Here is a 22626-nt window from a genome sequence, read left to right as displayed (position 1 = left end):
GTTGCGTCGTCACCTCATAGCCTCAATCTCCAAAGCTGCTTTCGTCACAAGTGGATCTGCTTCAAACTTGCAACTTTGCTTTGCCTCTATGCTATCAACAACCTTCCTTTTACATTCATCACTCGGAGGTGTGCTACCTTCTGCTACTGCTGATGGTGCTTCTCACTTTGATGTCGTTGCCATTGATCTTGATATCCTTGTCCATGAACAAGTTGATGTCTTCATGGATAGGCAAGTTCATAGATACTTGATCGACTGCATCCCCAGTTGCGCTCTTAATAGTGTCATTGACTCTGCTCTCCTGGAAGTCATTGTACTTGTGCTGTTGAGAGAAACACAAACACCTGTGATTCGTGGAGACATAAAAGCACTCATGGCAAGCAATATGTCGAAAACCAAAAAAAACTTGAGGATTGACTTGCAACATACTTGTGCGATTGAACGTGAAGGTTGTGCAATTTCTGCCGGGAGGTCAGGACACTAACTGCCAAAACTGCGCAAGGCACAATCCGGGCTGTCAGGAGGTTGACTAACTGCTGGAAATGTGCAATGCACAGTCCAACTTAGCATGCTAAGGACTGAAACTGTGCAATGCGCAATTTCAGTCAGCAGTGACATGCAACTAGAAAACTACATTGCATAGTTTGTGGGGCCAGTAGGACATTGCCTCCAAGAATTGCACAATGCAAGTCTGGAGGTCAGTGCTGGGCTAGACTTGCGCAATTTCTGGAGGGAAGGCAGAGCCTTCACTTCTGGAAATGCGTAGTGCTAGCCGAGTAAGGCACGGTCCGGGCCAAGGCAGCCTAGTCTAGCCGACGGGCGACCAAAAACATGAGAAATCTGAATGCATGGTGAGATGAGTGCAAACAAGAGTGAAGGATTATACATGTAAGCAGAAAGTGTAGGATTCAAAAAACGGGAAAGCATGCATGTGTGTGAAGCAAGTTACTGCGACGGTGACTATTCGTGCAAAACAGTGTCATGCATGCGACAATAGTGAGATGTGAGCGAAAACTGAAACGGTGCTGCTACAAGCTAACATACATCAAAATAACAAGAAGTGCTCACTGAAATCAAGCAGACAATACTCACACAAAGCGAAACACAAAAAGTGACAGAAATGCAATGCAAGACATGAAAGGCGGGCTTACCCCAAGACAGCTAAGCTGAATGTGCCAACGACTCCTAGATGCAATGTGGGATGTCAGAGCTGCAAGGTCGATGTGAGGAATGGGTTCTATAGCGTCCAGTTGATGAGTTTTGATAAAATCGAGGTTGTGACGTGCATGCCAGAAATCTAGGAAAAGTGACACTTGGCGGGAGGTTTCTGAGATGATCCTTGCATGTAACCTATAACTGCTAAAAATAGATCCCTAAAGCAAGGGATGCCTTTGAATGCTGCCTTGGAAGAAGTAGTCCATGCATGCAAATCAATTCTGCTCAGTCCCGGAGGGAACTGGTCTACCTGAAGGCACATGCATCGGTCTGCTCAGCTGAGGGGAAAAAATGCGCATTTCTGGGAGGGAGCTGGGTTGGCTATCCAGAAGGTTTGTGCAATTTCTGGGGTGAGCAGCCCTGCTGGGAGGAATTGCGCAATTTTCTAAATGAACAGTGATAGACATATTTGTGCAATTCTGGAACCCAGTAAGCTGCCAGACAAAATTGCACAATTTCTGGAGGGAAGGCTGGTTTCCCTCTAGAATTGCGCAATTTCTTGAGGGAGCTGCTCAGCTTGTAGCTGGACCAAGTCCGGTGAAACAACCTATGAGGGGGATGCAACAATCTTTGATGGACAGGCTGTCATTCTGCAAGAAAATCACTGAAGCTTGTGTACTTGACAAGGAAATATATGTTGCTGTGAAAGGTTGGTAGGGAGGCTCCAAAACAAAGCTAAGGAAAAATTTTGGAGGGTGGTTGTAGCCGCTACAATACTTGGCGACACATGGGTAGAACTCCAACTCTCTGAATGGACCTTGTTCGTGAAAATCAAGTCTAACACCTCCAGAAGTATTGTTCAGTAATCAGTTCGTCTTGGTTTCCACACTTTCTTGATTGTAAGATGTAGCAACTACCAATCTCTTGGTTGATTGACACACATTCCAAGCCAAGTCAACACAGTGGTTTCAATTGGGGTTGAAGGGTATATTGGTGTACAAGCAGTATAGTCCTCAGAGTCTTACTTTCATCTCTAGTGTTGCTCCGCTGCGAGTAGGCCTAGACACTACCCCGACGGAGTCATGCAGGAACACAAGCATCGCTCCGCTGCTAGCGAGCCTGGTTAGTACCCCAGTGGAGTTACTTGTATCACCTCTCTGCACAGGAAGCCTTTCTCTTCTTTCGCCTTATTCATATTGAATTTTTGAATTTATTTTCACTTTTCATTTTTTCATTTTCATACTTGTGCATAACACTTATTCATTTCAGAGGCGGAAGAGGGATCTCGAATTAGTAAGAGCAGAAGAGGTTGTTCCTTCAGAGAAGTAGTTTATTATATACCTCTGAAGTGCCTATTAAGGTTTTCCCCCTTACCTTACTCTACTTGACTGAGCTGACAAGGGTTAACCCAAAAATAACCGACTAGAGAAGGTGACACCTCTATGTGCACAAGCATTGTGTTTTCACCAGGGTTCACTTCAAACAATACGTATTTTCCATCGACATATCATGGACCAAAAGTAACAAGTTCTTCATACAGAGGCAAGATGACAAATAACCAAGTAGCGATAGCTACACAAGACCTCTTGTACTTTACCCAGCTTGTTTCAAGAGTCATGCATGGTTTCATGCGAAACTAACCTATGAACAAAATCAAGTAAAAGAACAACAAAGCCAAGCAGAAGCAGAAGTAAATGCGAAAGAAAAGTGATTAAGCAAACAAGCAAGTAGAAAAACAAACATGCAAAGCAAGAAAGCAAACAAGCATTCAAGCAAGCAAACTGAAAGAAAACGCTACTCCTACTCCTAAGCTAACGATGCATGGGCATGATCATGTGAAGTGATATTTCCAATGTAGCCACCGACATATTGGTTGACCCATGTTGGTGAAGACTTGGTATGCGAGTAACCCAATTGTGAGAACCAACAAGTGTGAAAGATACAAAAATGAAAACAGACACACTCCGAGCTTACAAGTGTCCGAAAAACAAAAATGAGTGAAAGCGCATGACATGCACTCTGTGGACTTTCCATGGTGTTGTACTACACTGCATGCAGATGTTGAGTTTATGCATTCCCTTGACCGTGGCATGCAAGAAAACATGAGAAGGGTAGACCATTTATGTTGCGCAAGTGTTCTTGCATGTAAGATTCCTCCAATGCATGAGCGATGGGGTCATGTAGTTTGAGTGGAGGAAGTGAAATCTGAGTGTTGGATTGTTCCTCAGTGCATATGGATGAGAGATTAGGACCCTCAGGTGTTTGAACCATTTCCTGATTGGAAGTGAGACCAACCTCAAGACAGCGAGGGCCTGACATAACCATCAGCTCGGACTGAAGTGCCTCAACAGTCTGGGGGGTTTCAACTTCATCGATAGATAGATCATCGTAGACCAATGGTTTGGGAGGATTAACAACAAATGAATCAACATCGTGATCAGATGATGAGGTAAAGAGATAACGACAGCCAAGATCAGAAAAATTAGGATGTTGGTCGGCATCCATATGATTTGATGAATCACACAGAGGCGTAGATGAGAAGAAAGGGTGCTCACCCTCTATGTTTCCAGAAAAATCAGATGAAAGATCAAGTGGATTTTCAATGAATGATTGGTCCTCTCCGTTGTCAGATGATGGAATGATATCCGGTTTGTCCTGCGAATGATCAACAATGGGTGAATTCGTGGATGGAGATGCACATGAAAAATCAGGGATGGCAGGATCATCAAGGATGTCAGGAAAAAACGGAGGAGGTACGGACAGATCGGGATTGTCCCCTACTGTTGTTGGATGTTCAAGCTCCCCGTCATGCTCTTCATGAATGCCAACGCATGTTGGTTGTGAAACACCAACTCCGTCGATAGATCAATCCTCGTTCAAAACAAGTGTAGAGACCAAAATGGAAGAACACAATACATTGTCATCTAGAGGATGATCAGAATACGAAGATTGAGGTTGACGTACAAAATACATGTGACAAGGTATGGGACTCACAACCAAGTCTGTGCAAAAATTGGAAGGAGCGATGTCAGCAAGACATGACGGTTCAACAAATTTGTGTTCATGCTCTCCCACATCACTCTGCGATGGTGGAGCTGTTCGATGAGTGAAAGGAGGACAGTCACTTGTGACAATGACCGTGTCCATCTGTGATTGTGCAACTCCATCACCGAAGTATGCTTAGCGGGGTTTGAGCTTGACATTCTTCTTGGGATGAGCAGATTTCTTAAGACAGTACTTGAATCAGTCCCAAAGATAAGGAAATTTCATCTGGCTCTTTGGATCTTGAAACTGCAAATCACGGAAACTCTGCCAAAAATCCATAGGCGATTCATGCAGAGCCTTCCATTGTTGTAACAATTTTTGGTCAAGATATTCTGAATCAAAATGATAGAAAGTATCTTCAATGAGTTCATAGAAGTGCTGAAGTGAGTGCACGCTGTCAGCCAGTAGGCTGCACAACCACCGATGTGAAGATTCACGAAGTGTGTATGCAAGCAGTAGACTGGCCCACTCGTCAGAACATCCATCGTCCTCATGAAGCAAGGCAAGGAAGTCATGTAAGAACTCAGGCCAGGCCACTTCGCCTTCATAATCATATGTGTATATGGACAAGAGATCAAAGAACTCCCTCATGATGGTGACAGATTCAGCATGTGAAAAACATCGTGGAGGGAGTAGAGTGCAAGAATCCATGATAGATATGCAAAGGTTCAAAACAGGATGAGAGGACATAGCTTGTCGTTTGGCCCTCCTTCTAGCGCCAAAAATGTTGACTGTGCTGGACCCACCAACATGTCAAGGGATCTCCCCGATAAGAAGTCCCAATTAGACCTTAGACAGTTTGGTGTAGGAGTCCCAGCAGTGGGTCGTTCAGTCATGCCTTGACCGCGATTTCGCACAGAGGCAAGTAAGATGTCCTTGTTGGTAGCAAGGGTGTGACAACTGCAGCGAGACAAGGAAGGTGCATGAACGGTTCTAACACACGGAGAGTTCGGTGCATGTGCCCCTTGGAAACCTGTAATAGTGCGTGGCTTGGAAGGCAACACACAAGCGAAGATGCATCACAAATTGGAAAGAAAGTTAGCTAACAATCAAAAGTGATGGTTAAACAAATTGTTGTGGGGAAAAATGCCTATGCAGGACGATCCTATCCACCTAAGGTGTGACAGTGCCTTAGCAACAAACAGAGACAACTATTCTAGTATTCTTCCTTTATGAATTAAGAATGAAGAGAGAGATGGATGGACTAACCGGTGTCTTCCGTTTGTCCCTCGATCCGGCTTCTCTTCTCTTGGAGAGTTCCCAGCTACTTGCCTTCTCGCTCGCCCAGCTTCAAGAGGTTTCTGCAAGATCACAAGAAGAGAACGCTACACAAGACATGGATTCATATTCATAACTAGTTCAGGATTAGAAACAAACTAAATATACTAATGCAATCATACATCAAAAATACATCAGCATATAGGAGAAACCAAGATAGCTTTATTGATGAATAACAAGGTTCAGGAAGAGATACAACCCAGAGGGCTCCAATCCAGCATCTCCTTCCCAGAAAATGGAATTCCTATCTTCACCCCCTTCAAATCATTAAGCACCCAATGATTCCAATCTCAAACCAACAACAATTCTTTGCAATAATAAAATTCGAGCCTCTAGATCTCATGGAGGAGAGATCCATATATAGATGTTTGGAGAGAGGATGAGTCAGCTTGAGATCTGACTAGTGTCCTCTCCCTCTGTCAGTTCTTGATTCCACTTGGAGGTTCTTGCTTCCACTTGGAGATTTGGAACCTCTTACTCATCACCAGTCGAATTCCCTGAGGCAAGTGTCATTTTGGAAGCTTCCTGGGTTTTGACACCTTGAGAAATGAGCTTGCCACATGTCCATTCTCGTTCAACGTAGGTAGCTAGTGTTCCCTTTGACATTCAACACAGGTAGCCAGTGTTGGCTTTGACATTCAACGCAAACAGCTAGTGTAGCCACTGAAATGATCCCGAATTGACTTGTTTTTGAGCAGTTTCTGGTGGAGAACTTCTGTGAATTGTTGTGGTTTGTTAGCCTTGTTCCTCTAGGGGTAGGAACAACATGTTTAGGGACTTTGGATCCCTTAGATTATGGACATTTCATGCTCCATGTTGTAAGGCACAAAAATGTCTATAACAGTTGCCCCCTAAAGTATGAGGCCGTTTATCGGGTGAAATGCTTTATCAGGGGGATCCGAAGTTCATCCAATGCTGGGAGGAGACCTGTAATAAGATACAATACAATACATTATTTTTCATACTGCTTTCATGATCTAGCTGAGGTGGGCATTCCCATGCTCAGTTTTATAAATTCATTTTTCTGTACATAGAACAGACAATCGTCTGATGGTAGACTGATAATTTTGATGAAATTATCATCCTTTGAGTAGGATGATTATCTGCTGTAATGATGTACATGTCAATTTCTTTATCTTTCCTGAATATATATCGCAGCCCAGATGGATGAAACTAGATCCGGGGTCTTCAAACTCGTTCGATCTTCACTCTATGTACAAGTCGATCCATGTGAGAAATGTTTTGGAGTCGAACATGGAAAGACATCGCTTGATTACCGGTCAATGACGTAAACCGTTAACAAGCGCGAGAGGAATCACCGATAATGATAATGACCCTCAAGGTACCGCAGTACAATTCACGTGGTGTGAATAAAGGACTTAGCGTCGAACACCACGCAAAATCTTTCGGTCGAAAGTCATTGATGTATACCTGTCGCCGGAAGTGAGAAACTTGCCATTGAGGCATGCAAGCTTCAAAGCACTGAAGGGGTTGTTCCTAGATCAACTTCTTGGATAATGAGCTGATGTCGACAAGAAGCGATCCGTCAAAGGAGGGCCTTAATGAATCCCACATCAGTGACACGGAACGGAGCTAATGATTTTAAGGGAGGTGAAAATGATTTGTGACATATGATTCAGGGTGGCGGTCATGAAAGGATGAAGGATAATGTATGGCAGTGGATGGGACACGGTTGACTTTTCTGAACGACTTCTCTTGAACATGTGGCGACACTGATGCGATGGATCGGTAGCATTACCCCAAATATGGATGGTATGGCGAGACCGTGGATGTGACCGGTGAATGAAACAACCCAACCCGATTGTGGTACGGAGGAAAAGTGTCATGTTCAAGAGCGACTTGCTACCATCAAAGTTTTATTTAGTTTCTCCCAATTTTTCCCCAATCATTGCTGACCAGTACCTCTTTATTTTTGTCAAACTTGAGGAGGATAACATATGCTTGTTCTATAACCTGCCCTTTGGGCAAGCCCATCGCTATGTTTTAATGAACCTAGCGATAGTGAAACTCGTTCTCGTCTAAAGACAAGTTTGTCGCTATTTAATGATTTTAACGAGTCTAACGACAAGGATAACTCAGTCCTTTTCATTTTTAGAGAGTCCGAAAAGGTACATAAAGTTAACTCCAAAAGTCCTTTTTCGTCATCTAATCCCTTAAGTCCGAAAAAGTATAAAACAATACAGAAGGGATGAGTTTTCGATAGTTTTAACGAGCCGAATAAAACAAGCGCTCGATCTTTTTGTGCAATAATCCCTCAGGTCCAAAAAGATTAAAATCTAGAGGAGGGATAGCACTTCCTGTCCCTTTAACGAGCTGGAAGGCCAAGGACTCGGCAATCTTTTCATATTTTACGAGTCAGATGAAAAGAGCTTAAAGAAGACTCGTCTTTTGAGAAACGAGTGATAAACAGGGTTAGCAGCTGATTCCAGGTACAGGTTGGAATTTTCCAATCACGGCAGTGTCACAAGGATGGCTAGGTGAAATCACTCTTCGCAGCTGTTCCTCAAAATGGGTAAACAATCATATGGAGGTGAACGATCGGCCAAATGAAAAGTGGAGGTGACGGTGCAAACACGACCAAGGCTTTAATGGCTGATGATATTACATTCACAGTGGTTATTTACCGGGATAGTTCATTTTTTAACGAGCTTAAACGTGGGTGGAAACATTTGCTCGATCTTATGTTTATTTTTTAACGAGCATGAACTATGTGCTAAAACTGCTCGGATCTTGCGTTTATTTTTTAACGAGCATGAACTGTGTGCTAAAACTGCTCGAATACCCAGTCATATGATAAGAGTGTCTCATTGAGATTCTATTTTTTATGGAGCTTCACCTCACGAAGCTATGCCCCGCATCCTTTCGTTATGCAAGTTCGGAAACGACTAATCCTACGAGTTTAAAGGGTTAGACCTACAGGTTTAAAGGGAAGGACCTAAAAATTTAAAAAATAAATAGCCGCCCCTTGCTTGCACTCCAAAAGGTTTGCATGCCCCCAGGCATAAAACAGAGTTTCAAGGTTACCTCTACTTCTCTTCTGTCAAAACATTTGTTTTAACGAGAGAGGCTTACCTCTTTCAGGTTACCCAAAGATTGTCTCGTTAATCTTTCAAACAAAACACTTCCTCGGCAATATCTACCGAAATAGACAAAGGTGAGCGACGATGCCCGCCAACTCACATAACTTTGACAAGAGAATATTATTCTAGAATAACCCCTCTTCCTAGACAGACGGGGTACAGACTAGTCATATTCTCCCACGGAAACCTACCCTATACCCAAGGTTTTCCTGCCGAAGCAGACCAGGATGCATTCCCCCTGGGTTCCAGTCATATCCTCCCGGATTACTCGCGCTCATCAGGAGGACGGACCGTGGGTTGAGACATTTCTTGCGTGAAGAGACCATTTAGGGGTGGTATATGACTATTTGCGATGCGTGATCCGGGAAATGAAAGCTGGTCCACGAGCTTGACCACTCTTCCTTCATGCGGAAAACACATTACTCTAAAGAGTGAGGAGACGATGGCTCCCATGCAATATATATAGTCTCGTCCAAGGAGTAGGTTATAATCCAAGGGTCCTTGAACGACCATCACGTTCATTTGAACGGTCTTCCCTTTCAATGTTATGGGCACATTGGGGAGGATCCCTAAAGGTTGACTGGTTCCTTTATCAAAGCCTGATAGATTTCTCATTTCAGGCAAAAGCGCTGGTGAACCAAGCGCTTTCCAAGCAATAGAGGAAAGGATACTCACAGATGCCCCCTCATCAATGATAGTGCCAGCCATTACCATTCTGTATATTTGAACGATAATTCTGAATGGTATGCTTGCTGGCAACCGGGGTCTGCCTAGTTGGTTCCAGTCGAACGAGACAACTAGGTTGCTTGGTGGTGGGACCGAATAGACGGCCGGGTATGACTATGACGAAGTTCCTTCCTACGACAAAGGAATGGGCAAATTGCCCCCTTGTTCGTCAGAGTCTGTGTTGATGAAGAGAATTTGGACGGTGTCGTCTCTATTCTCCTCTGTGATGGTATCATTCGAAGATAGAGCCTCTGAAGGCAAAACCGGGTCAACTGTTGCCTCAACCTTTTGAATTTCGTCAGGCATGGATCCAGACGGTTCATCTTCAATGATAGGTGCTTCGGCTGACCACCTGGGCGGGCCAGCCGGGTTCTCAACTAGTGAAGGACTTGGCAGGAGTTTTTGATATCCAGGAGGAAGTTGCACTGGTAAAACCGGGCGATCTTCCAAAACTCTTTTAGCCTCGTCTAAGAAGGGACAACGGTGGATGGCATGGTCTCCTTCACACAGTTTGCAGGGAAATCTAGCTTTCCCTCTCTATCATGTGACTTCACTTTCACTAGTTGACGGTGAGCAGTCAACATGGCTATCGGAGGTCGACGCTACCGAATTGTGCAAACGGGGAGACCAGTCCCTTAGTATCCGAGGGATGCAGGGACAATCTCTGTGGAAGTGGTCTCCCTTGCATATGACACATGGAGATTTAGGCCTGGTCAGTGCTGTGTGTGGATTTTTGTCAGACGACACTTGTTTGCCCCCAGTCGCTTTTGGCTCCTTCTTCTTCTTCTCTTTCTTCTTCTTTTCCTTCTTCTCCTTAGGAACTTGGATTTTTGTTTTACCAGTTCCGTCAAGCAAAGAGGAAGGAGCAGAGGAAGAATTAGATGAAGTAGAAGGCTGGTGGGCAACTCTGGTCTGGTCTAACTGTTGACTCGACTGTTCGGGAATAGTGGTGTTCTGAACGACATTGGTTGAAAAGAGCCAGACTGGCAGGCCAATTGTCAGTCCTGGAAGCGACAATGTGGCCATGTGGGGCGCACCAACATCTCCCCAAGAGGAGAAGGGACTATGATTTCCACCAAGGGGCATTCCTTGATTGGTGTGCTCCATTTTTTCAACCTAAAGATCAACACAGGAATAGGGGTGATTGTTCCGTTTAAAATAAATTTTAACGACGCTTTAGACACAACTTGCTTTTTCAATTTTAAAGAGTCGAGAAAAAGCTAAAGATGACTCTAGTCTCCTTCGATGTTTTAACGAGCCCGAAGTGACAAATGCTCGGATGGACTTTTTCCGTTATAGAGTCTGAAAAAGGCCAAAAGGAACTGCTCTGGAGTTCTAGGTAGAGGGTGTGCCAAACTTTTCGCAAAACCGCATAATACTTTTTAGGGTACAGGCGGTCGATCTTCCTGAATGCTGTGTTCAGTGCATTGCGATCAGTAGGGCAGCCGACACGGCTTCCTAAGGATAAAGGTTTTATGCCTATAGGGGTCTCCCAATATATACACGACGGTACGTGGGAGCACAATCCGTACTGGCGCTATCGTCCCTCAGGGGGAATCACCCACCATCAACGAGATCGACAGTCACCAAGATTTACGACGCCGGAACACGTCTCTAGCCTAGACCTCTATGTTGTGCGTTATGTTGCAAAGCGTTGTTAAGTTCATTCAATTTATTTTAGGTTGATCTTTTTAGAAGTTTGCCTTTCAAGGTTCACCACGAGATGTATGCTACAATTCCTAAATGCAGTCTAAAGATGATAAGCAAGCTTTATATCTTTTCAACTTTGAAAATCCTAGCTACTGAGGGAAAAGAAAGACACCATCTTTTCTCAAAGAGCAATCAACACACTCTAATGCACTTTTCCTAAATCAAACATGCAAACTATCAAGATGCAAATGCACAATGCAGGTGTTTGTTTTTCGCTTTCTTAGTATTGATGCCTACAAAAGAAAGCTTTTTGTACAACTTCGAATTTGCTTTTAAATGACAAATACAAACAAGTTTACTTTTTCGAAATCAGAGAGGGTAGAAGAGATTACAACACTTAACGATTTTCGAAATGAATACTTGTTTCGACACTTAAAAGAGACAAACTCAAACCAAATGCAAAAGTAAATGTATAATCAACTGCGAACAGCCAATGAACTCTCTCCTAAGATCACAATCAACAGATCTGAATCAAGGGCTACAGGATGATTATTTCACTCATGCAAAAGGAAAACTGCGAATGACGCCACAAACACATAAAAACACTCACAGTATTTTTGTACAAAAGGAGGCGGAATCTAAGCAGAGAAAAGGAGTTATCAGACTGGTACCTATGCTGGTTACAGGCTGCAAAAAGCAGAGATCAAAACAAGGCAAAACAGAGTAGAGAACCCCAGCTGCACAAGGGCAAACTGGTTCAGCGCAACCTCAACACAGGGGTTTTGACATTCAGCGCAGGTAGCCTTCACGGGACCTGCGTTGAAATGCAGAATCCCTTCACTGGGTCTGCGCTGAAGGAGAAACTCTCGTTTCTCACTGGTTCTGGGTCACAAATTGCTATTTAATCTACTGTTTCAGGCCAAATAAAAGCAACAAGCAAGGTGTAATCAAAGGGATGCTTTGAGGGAGTACTAAGATCTATCACAAAGGATCATCAAATCATTTGTGAGTCCATTGTTCAGATCATAGACAAGTCCAGTGGTTGGATCAAGGAAGCAACTGTCTACTTTGCATCCGGGAATAGCAGATGCAGTTCAATTGTTGCTGTCGAGTCTATGAATCAAACAATGATAGAAACACAAATAAAATGACTAAACAAATCTCCCCAACGGAGTCGCCAATTTGTTGTGGGGAAAAATGCCTATGCAAAACGATCCTATCCACCTAAGGTGTGACAGTGCCTTAGCAACAAACAGAGACAGCTATTCTAGTATTCTTCCTTTATGAATTAAGAATGAAGAGAGAGATGGATGGACTAACCAGTGTCTTCCGTTTGTCCCTCGATCCGGCTTCTCTTCTCTTGGAGAGTTCCCAGTTACTTGCCTTCTCGCTCGCCCAGCTTCAAGAGGTTTCTATAAGATCACAAGAAGAGAACGCTACACAAGACATGGATTCATATTCATAACTAGTTCAGGATTAGAAACAAACTAAATATACTAATGCAATCATACATCAAAAATACATCAGCATATAGGAGAAACCAAGATAGCTTTATTGATGAATAACAAGGTTCAGGAAGAGATACAACCCAGAGGGCTCCAATCCAACATCTCCTTCCCAGCAAATGGAATTCCTATCTTCACCCCCTTCAAAGCATTAAGCACCCAATGATTCCAATCTCAAACCAACAACAATTCTTTGCAATAATAAAATTCGAGCCTCTAGATCTCATGGAGGAGAGATCCATATATAGATGTTTGGAGAGAGGATGAGTCAGCTTGAGATCTGACTAGTGTCCTCTCCCTCTGTCAGTTCTTGATTCCACTTGGAGGTTCTTGCTTCCACTTGGAGATTTGGAACCTCTTACTCATCACCAGTCGAATTCCCTGAGGCAAGTTTCATTTTGGAAGCTTCCTGGGTTTTGACACCTTGAGAAATGAGCTTGCCACATGTCCATTCTCGTTCAGCGTAGGTAGCTAGTGTTCCCTTTGACATTCAACACAGGTAGCCAGTGTTGGCTTTGACATTCAGTGCAAACAACTAGTGTAGCCACTAAAATGATCCTGAATTGACTTGTTTTTGAGTAGTTTCTGGTGGAGAACTTCTGTGAATTGCTGTGGTTTGTTAGCCTTGTTCCTCTAGGGGTAGGAACAACATGTTTAGGGACTTTGGATCCCTTAGATTATGGACATTTCATGCTCAATGCTGTAAGGCACAAAAATGTCTATAACACAAATCAACCCATTTTAGTAATATTCATACATACTTATACAAAATGGTCGATACATGCATGTGTAAGCAAACATATACATATATCATTTAGAGTAAACAAGATAGTTGGAATACAATATGACATATGCATGAAACGTGTTGGCTCTATTATATTAAGAAGTGTAAGTTCCACTCATACAATATGTTATCAAAAAATCAACCCCTGATAGGCTGCTGATTAGGTGGACCTTGAGTAACTCTTTCAAACCAACTTTTGGCTGAGGCTTAGCCTCTTCAGCCTGAGAGGGCTCTCTCAAAGGGTTAATGATATTGATTTAAGATATGGATAGATGGCTAACTCTATGGTTTGGGATTTTATATGTTTATAGGTTGAAATATGGAGACTTGCTACCATTGGGCTTGTTATAGACATTTTTGTGCCTTACAGCATTGAGCATGAAATGTCCATAATCTAAGGGATCCAAAGTCCCTAAACATGTTGTTCCTACCACTAGAGGAACAAGGCTAACAAACCACAGCAATTCACAGAAGTTCTCCACCAGAAACTGCTCAAAAACAAGTCAATTCGGGATCATTTCAGTGGCTACACTAGCTATTTGCGCTGAATGTCAAAGCCAACACTGGCTACCTGCGTTGAATGTCAAAGGGAACACTGGCTACCTGCGCTAAATGAGAATGGACATGTGGCAAGCTCATTTCTCAAGGTGTCAAAACCCAGGAAGCTTCCAAAATGACACTTGCCTCAGGGAATTCGACTGGTGATGAGTAAGAGGTTCCAAATCTCCAAGTGGAAGCAAGAACCTCCAAGTGGAATCAAGAACTGACAGAGGGAGAGGACACTAGTCAGATCTCAAGCTGACTCATCCTCTCTCCAAACATCTATATATGGATCTCTCCTCCATGAGATCTAGGGGCTGGAATTTTTGTTATTGCAAAGAATTGCTGTTGGTTTGAGATTGGAATCATTGGGTGCTTAATGATTTGAAGGGGGTGAAGATAGGAATTCCATTTGCTGGGAAGGAGATGTTGGATTGGAGCCCTCTGGGTTGTATCTCTTCCTGAACCTTGTTATTCATCAATAAAGCTATCTTGGTTTCTCCTATATGCTGATGTATTCTTGATGTATGATTGCATTAGTATGTTTAGTTTATTTCTAATCCTGAACTAGTTATGAATATGAATCCATGTCTTGTGTAGTTTTCTCTTCTTGTGATCTTGCAGAAACCTCTTGAAGCTGGGTGAGCGAGAAGGCAAGTAGCTGGGAATCCTCCAAGAGAAGAGAGACCGGATCGAGGGACAAACGGAAGACACCGGTTAGTCCATCTATCTCTCTTCATTCTTAATTCATAAAGGAAGAAATATTAGAATAGCTGTCTCTGTTTGTTGCTAAGGCACTGTCACACCTTAGGTGGATAGGATCGTCCTGCATAGGCATTTTTCCCCACAACAAATTGGCGATTCCGCTGGGGAGATCTGTTTAGTCATTTTATTTGTGTTTCTATCATTGTTTATTTCATAGACTCGACAACAACAATCGAACTGCATCTGCTATTCCCAGATGCAAAGTAGACAGTTGCTGCTTTGATCCAACCACTGGACTTGTCTATGATCTGAACAATGGAATTACAAATGATTTGATGATCCTTTGTGATAGATCTTAGTACCCCCTCAATGCATCCCTTTGATTGTACCTTGCTTGTTGCTTTTATTTGGCCTGAAACAGTAGATTAAATAGCTATCTGTGACCCAGAACCAGTGGGAAACGAGAGTTTCTCCTTCAGCGCAGACCCAGTGAAGGGATTCTGCATTTCAACGCAGGTCCCGTGAAGGCTACCTGCGCTGAATGTCAAAACCCCTGTGTTGAGGTTGCGCTGAACCAGTTTGCCCTTGTGCCAGCTGGGGTTCTCTGCTCTGTTTTGCCTTGTTTTGGTCTCTGATTTTTGCAGCCTGTAACGAGCATAGGTACCAGTCTGATAACTCCTTTTCTCTGCTTAGATTCCGCCTCCTTTTGTACAAAAAGACTGTGAGTGTTTTTATGTGTTTGTGGTGTCATTTGCAGTTTTCCTTTGCATGAGTGAAATAATCATCCTGTAGCCCTTGATTCAGAATTGTTGATTGTGATCTTAGGAGAGAGTTCATTGGCTGTTTGCAGTTGATTATACATTTGCTTTTTCTTATTGGTTTGAGTTTGTCTCTTTTAAGTGTCGAAACAAGTATTCATTTCGAAAATCGTTAAGTGTTGTAATCTCTTCTACCCTCTCTGATTTCGAAAAAGTAAACTTGTTTGTATTTGTCATTTAAAAGCAAATTCGAAGTTGTACAAAAAGCTTTCTTTTGTAGGCATCAATACTAAGAAAGCGAAAAACAAACACCTGCATTGTGCATTTGCATCTTGATAGTTTGCATGTTTGATTTAGGAAAAGTGCATTAGAGTGTGCTGATTGCTCTTTGAGAAAAGATGGTGTCTTTCTTTTCCCTCAGTAGCTAGGATTTTCAAAGTTGAAAAGATATAAAGCTTGCTTATCATCTTTAGACTGCATTTAGGAATTGTATCATACATCTCGTGGTGAACCTTGATAGGCAAACTTCTAAAAAGATCAACCTAAAATAAATTGAATGAACTTAACAACGCTTTGCAACATAACGCACAACATAGAGGTCTAGGCTAGAGACGTGTTCCGGCGTCGTAAAGCCTGGTGACTGTCGATCTCGTGGATGGTGGGTGATTCCTCCTGAGGGACGATAGCGCCAGTACGGATTGTGCTCCCACGTACCGTCGCGTATATATTGGGAGACCCCTATAGGCATAAAACCTTTATCCTTAGGAAGCCGTGTCGGCCGCCCTACTGATCGCAATGCACTGAACACAGCATTCAGGAAGATCGACCGCCCGTACCCTAAAAAGTATTCTGCGGTTTTGCGAAAAGTTTGGCACACCCTCTGCCTAGAACTCCAGAGCAGTTCCTTTTGGCCTTTTTCAGACTCTATAACAGAAAAAGTCCATCCGAGCATTTGTCACTTCGGGCTCGTTAAAACATCGAAGGAGACTAGAGTCATCTTTAGCTTTTTCTCGACTCTTTAAAAGTGAAAAAGCAAGTTGTGTCTAAAAGCGTCTAAAAAATTCATTTAATTCGGAAACACACTTTCCCCTTTTGTATTTTGGTTGATCAAGTAATCCGCAATCGTGGAAGAAAGTCAATTGAAACCTCGTCATTCGCGGAGGCTTACGAGTCAACCGTCTTTGTCTCCGGAATCGAAAACAGTACATACAAAGCGAACTCGTTTAACCGGTTCGAAATCTCCTATCAAAGTTAGAACAAGTGTTCCAACAACATCTGAGATTCCGGTTACTCCAAACATTTATGGAAACCCTGCCTCTATAGAAGAAGTTCAACAACCGCAGAGGGATAGTAACACTGATCCTAGTCTGGGGGAAAATACTTGCGTTACTGAACCAGTTCCATCTGTGATCGGTTCAGAGAGTCTTGCTCCTCAAACAACTGTCGCTGTCGATTCAACCCCTTCTTCGGCACCATAAATATTTTACGGACCTGACGGTCTTCCCCTTCCACCTGGTTTGATTGCGATAGAGGAAATTGTAGAGGATCCGCAAGCAAGTACTCCAACCCATTTTGGAGTAGGGGTCACTCTATTTCCTTCTACATCAGAAGTTAGTCTACCACAAGTGGAGGTTCCTGTAGAATCGCTAGGTAATCTCTTGGATAGACTCAAAATGTCTGAACAACCATCAACATCTAGGACTGTGTCGAACGACACGGCGACAGAAGAACCCCCTGCCGTCACTCCGACAATGTTTGCCGGCACACCATCTGTCCCAACTAGCTCACAACCGCTAGAAGGAGTCCACCCAGGGACTATTTCGACAGTGTGGTCCGTTCCAGTTTGTTCCTCCGGAATAATATCCGGCAACTCTTATGTTGAGACTCGCCAAATTGATCCATTTGGAGGTCAATTTGGGCAATCCAGTCCCCAAGGACAAACAATCCCCTTGAGTTCCGGATTGCTACCGTATGGGGGGCAGTATGCCCTTTCATTACCCCCTCCGGGAGGATATCCATACGGGAGTTCACAACAGTATTCAGGTTATACTGGAGTTACATCAAGTGGTTGGGTACCTATGCTACCTCAACAACCAAGGGTTGTATATTCTATGCAACAGTGTGTACCTATGTCGAACATCCCAACCACGCCGGCCATTGTGATAGTGTCGCAAGTTCAAACGTTTCCTGTTGTATGCCAACCTCAGATTTCTCAGGTTGTAATGCAACAACCCCTTGACCCTGTGACTCAACCACAATCACCTACTGGTGGGGCGACACAGGTCCAAACGGGTACAATTACCCCACACCTTGGTCCAACAGTTAATATAGCACAGCAGAACATGGCTTCACAACCGTGGCTGGTGCAATACCAACAACCACAATTCCAGCAAGTGTACCAAGGTTCTGAGCAGCAGATCTTTGCGAACAGTGGACAACCGTATATTCAAAACGGTCAAAACCAACCGCTTTACAGTGGTCAAGTCCACCAACCGTATCAGTCATACCAACATCAATTACATTATGCTGGTATGCAAAGGCCCACTGCTCAGGCGATTCCATCGTACCCTGGGTATGCTTCACCTAACCTGAATCAATAGTTACCATTCGTGGCAACTTTAGAGTTACCCGATTTACACCGGTTAACAAACGATCCAATTGCTTACGCCCCTTGGTGGCCAGCGATTCCTCACAAACTTCCTTCGGACATTCCTAAATTTAATGGAAATCCAGGTGAAGATCCATCGAATCACGTGATGACTTTTCATCTGTGGTGTTCATCAAACACCCTAAACGATGATTCGATAAGGCTTCGCCTTTTCCAGAGGACGTTAACGGGTCCGGCGGCAAAATGGTATATTGAGTTGCCTAGAGCCTCGTTCGACAATTTCAGCTCCCTAGCCACGACTTTCTTAACCCATTTTCAATTACCGATAAGGTATGAAACGGGAACGGAAATCTTAACCAACTTCAAGCAGACAACGGCCACTCATATATCCGATCATATACATGAGTGGCGTCGTCGTTGTAGGATGGTGAAGACATACGTTCCCGATCAGCTATTAGCTGAATGGTTTATAAAGTCGTTACTTCCTGCCATAATGGAAGATGTGGCCAAGGGGGGAGTCGTAACAGAGGAGCAAGTTATTGCTCGTGCACAATATCTAGACTTAGTCTATACTCAGTCTGGCATGCTCTATGACAAAATACCTGACGCCCCTAGACCGGAATTCTCAATTCCTCCTCCTCCTAAATCAAATAGTGACTCTCATGCCGGCGATGGCATGATTGGCACGGCAAACGCGAAATCGACAAAGGCTTCGTCTAAGAAAGCCCGTAAGACTTCAGATCAAAATGCAAAAGAAGAGATTCTTGCTTCGGAAGTAAATGCCGTATCAACAGATAAAGGCAAAGAAACCAATCAACCAGGAAGCAAGAAGAAACAAAACAAAGGGAAGAAGAAGAAACAGGGTGAGTCATCTCCCGGAAAAACTTCTTCAAACCCTCCTGGAAATAGGAAACCCCCTACAACAGGGTGTCAGATATGTGATGAAAATCACTGGACAAAGGAGTGTCCATACAAAGCTGAGCTGAAGAGGTTCTTCAAAAGTTCGCAAACCTCAGCTGTGTTAACTGACCCGTTTCCAAATCCAGGTCAAAATCTGGTCGATAGTGGAAATGCTTCCCCGTCGCAAGTGCTCATGTTGTCGGTTTCAAAATAGCAGAATGATGCTTTGATTTCGACAAGGAACAAAGATTACGGGAATCCACAGCTGTCAAACGACAAAGGTAAAGATCAACCAAGTAGTTCAACAACAACTTAGACAGAAGTTGTACCGCCCATCATTCCTGAATTAACAATAAAACCGCCGAAGGGAGTAGTACACAAGTCGACATTTAATCCTCGCGCCAGAGTGGCGCAGCATTATAACATAGTGGAATATTTGGCCCAATCGCCATCCACTATGTCGACTCTTGAAGTACTACAAAATTGCCCATCCCAAAGGCAGGCTTTGTTATTTGGTGGGGTTGATCCTAAGGATTCCAATCTTGTATCCTTCGACCACAAAGGATACGATCCTCAGTTACCAGCTCAACTAGCTTTCCTTATCCAAGTGAAAGCCCTCAACAAAACTGTTCACCGAACAATTATTAATGAGGGGGCATCTACATGTATTATGTCGATGAGTTGCTGGAAAAATTTAGGATCTCCGACCTTGTCGCGATCTTCGACGACATTGAAAGCATTCGACGGAAGGACCTATACCCCATGCGGTATCCTTAATAACTTGAAGGTTGAACTGGGGGGAAAAACAGTAGAAATAGATGTTGAAGTCATCGATGGGAATCTTGACTACAACATCCTACTAGGAAGACCGTGGATATATGCCATGGCAGCTGTAGTGTCGACTTATTTTAGGAAGATCGCATTCCATTTTCAAGGAGGGATTACGATCGTCGACCAACAAGACTTCCTCCCTAATGGTTCACAAGTTACAGGAAGCATTCCCATGATCCATGGAAGCAACCATTCGCTTCAAGACATCGGAGTAGGCCTACTGAAAGACCCCACATTAATGGGAACTTTTGCACTTCCACCTCCAATCTATATAGGAGAAGTAGCGTTGGTAAGAGCCTGCAACATGATATCTTCCACGAAGATCTCAGAAGACGATATCGACATGGATCATGCAATGGTTTTGCCCCCAAACCCTATAGAAATATTGTAGCAATCAATGTTTCGGGCATGGGAGGCGAACCCAAACCAATGCTCGTCAAGCGTTTGGGTAGATAGGTCTGGAGAATATGGTACCCCATTAGATCCTTGGTCGAAAGTGCATGGGACTGACGAAGGAATCCTACAATCAATGTTGATTGAGGGGGCACCATGGAATGATTGCCACCATCGTTCCCTTCTTCCAGAATATGAAGAAGATACTCAACATGACCTTTATCACCCTTCAGTTTTTGAATTCCTATCAAATACTGTAAATACGGTGGATTCCGAACGAAACTTATCCAATATTGAAGAGACTATAGCCATAAATATCTCGACTAAAACAAGTGTTGTAGAGAATATTTATGTCGGCAAAGGTTGTTCTCCTTCAGAACTGGAAATATATAACGCTCTTTTTCGCGAATTCAGAGATGTCTTTGCTTGGTCATATGATGAAATGCCAGGCATTGACTTGAGTATCGTTGAACATGAAATTAAGATGTACCTTGATGTCAAACCAGTAAGACAACGGCTTCGGCAGGTCCACCCCAAGAAAGCCGCTGCCATTAAAGCAGAAGTTGAAAAGCTCCTCCATGCTGGTTTCATCTACCCGGTTCCTCTAACCGATTGGGTATCGAATATTGTCCCTATTATGAAGAAACAAGGGACAATTAGAGTGTGTGTCGATTATAGGGATGTAAACCAAGCTTGTCCGAAGGACAACTACCCTACACCCTTCATCGACCAGATAATTGATGAATGCGCCGGATGTGAAATCTTTTCATTCATGGACGGATTTTCCGGGTATAATCAAATAAATATCCACCCACAGGACCAGTCAAAGACTGCATTCATTTGTCCGTGGGGCACATTCGCTTATCGAAAATTACCCTTTGGTTTAAAGAACGCAGGAGCGACGTTTCAGAGGGCAATGAATTATGCCTTCCATGACATCAAGAACATCGTTCAACCATACCTCGACAACCTTCCGGCTCATTCGCGAAAGCGGACTGATCATCTGCAACATTTAAGAGCGATATTTCTACGTTGCCGACACTACAAGATAAGACTCAATCCACACAAATGTGTGTTTTGCGTCGGTTCTGGTCGTTTACTTGGCTTTGTAGTCTCTAAGGATGGGATTCGTCTTGACCCTTGCAAGGTTCAGGCAATCATTAATTTGCCTCCACCTTCAAATTTGCTTCAGATTCAGAAACTCCAAGGGAAAGCAAACTTTCTGAGGAGGTTCATTCCAAATTACGCAGAACTTGCTAAAGGTTATACTCGTCTTTTGAAAAAGGATGCACCTTTATCTGGGATCAAGTGGCGCAAGCTTCCTTTGATGCTCTGAAAGATTCTCTAGTAAAAGCATCATTAATGTATGCCCCGGACTATCAAAGAGATTTTAACCTGTATCTGGCTGCAGCAGATACGACCATTACGATGGTTTTAGTTCAAGAAGTCGATGGAATTGAACATCCTATATATTATTTAAGTAAAAAATTGAATGATATAGAAAGCAAATATTCTTATGTTGAAAAGCTAGCACTCGCTACTGTTCAAGCGATACAAAGATTTCGACATTATGTCCTCTTTCGGAAAACTACCATTCTATCAGATTGCAACCCCATGACTTATATATTGTCGCGACAGTTGCTGGGGGGCAAATATTCAAAATGGATAGCAATCCTTCAAGAGTTTGATTTGGAATTTGTAAAATCCAAATCAAAGAAAGCTTTAGTCTTCGCAGAATTATTGTGCGATCTCCCATCGTCGTCCAACGATGAAACATCCGAAGAATCAATCGTGGACGAAAGTTTGTTTCTGATATCTACAAGCAATGAGTGGTATGGAGATATAATCATTTATCTCCAAACCCAAAAGTTTAGGCCTAACACCTCTCACTCAGAACAGAAACGTGTACGATACCAAGCAAAAGAGTACATGATCGTCGGTGATACACTTTACCGTCGTGGTATCGACACAGTTCTGAGGAGGTGCCTCACCCATGAAGAGGCCGAAAAAGCCCTGAATGAGTGTCATTCAGGCGCATGTGGAGGGCATCAATCTGGATATGCTACAGCACAAAAAATCTTACGAGCAAGATATTTCTGGCCAACCATGTTCAAAGATTGCATAACCGCAGTCAGAAGCTGCCATGCTTGTCAAATTTTTGATAGAAAAACCAGAAGACCACCCGCACCTTTACAGCCAAGAGTTGCTGTTGGGCCTTTCGCCAAATGGGGCATCGATTTCATGACATGTAACCCCACCTCGACCGGGGGGCATGGGTATATTATAGTCGCCGTTGACTATTTTACCAAATGGGCCGAGGCGATGCCTACATTAGATAACACTGGTGAAACAGCTGCCCTTTTCTTTTTCAATCATGTAGTCGCCAGGTTCGGCGTACCACAGGCTATAGTTACAGATCATGGGTCGCATTTTCGCAATCACATGATGGTTGAATTAGCTGCCAAGCTAGGGCTATCTCACGACAGCTCTACCCCGTATTATCTGCAAGCCAACAGACAAGTTGAAGCAATCAACAAGGTCTTGAAGCGTATGTTGCAAAGGATGATCGGGGTTCAAAAAAGAAGGTGGCACCTAATCCTGTACTCAGCCTTGTGGGCTTACCGAACATCGGTAAGGAATGCGACCG

At 43.4% G+C, this 22626-nt stretch overlaps 1 pseudogene; it reads left to right on the top strand.

Moving 5' to 3' along the window:
- The first annotated feature begins 3826 nt into the window (after positions 1-3826).
- Positions 3827-22626, top strand: part of LOC149154495 (cullin-3A pseudogene) — a 59305-nt pseudogene continuing 40505 nt past the window's right edge.

Source organism: Pinus tabuliformis, chromosome 9 (genome assembly GCF_031772625.1).
Source record: "Pinus tabuliformis cultivar Carrire ecotype Pingquan chromosome 9, CPIR1, whole genome shotgun sequence".
NCBI classification, from domain to species: Eukaryota; Viridiplantae; Streptophyta; class Pinopsida; order Pinales; family Pinaceae; genus Pinus; species Pinus tabuliformis.
The sequence above is the reverse complement of the archived record's forward strand: the minus strand, read 5'-3'. Positions and strand labels throughout refer to the sequence as shown.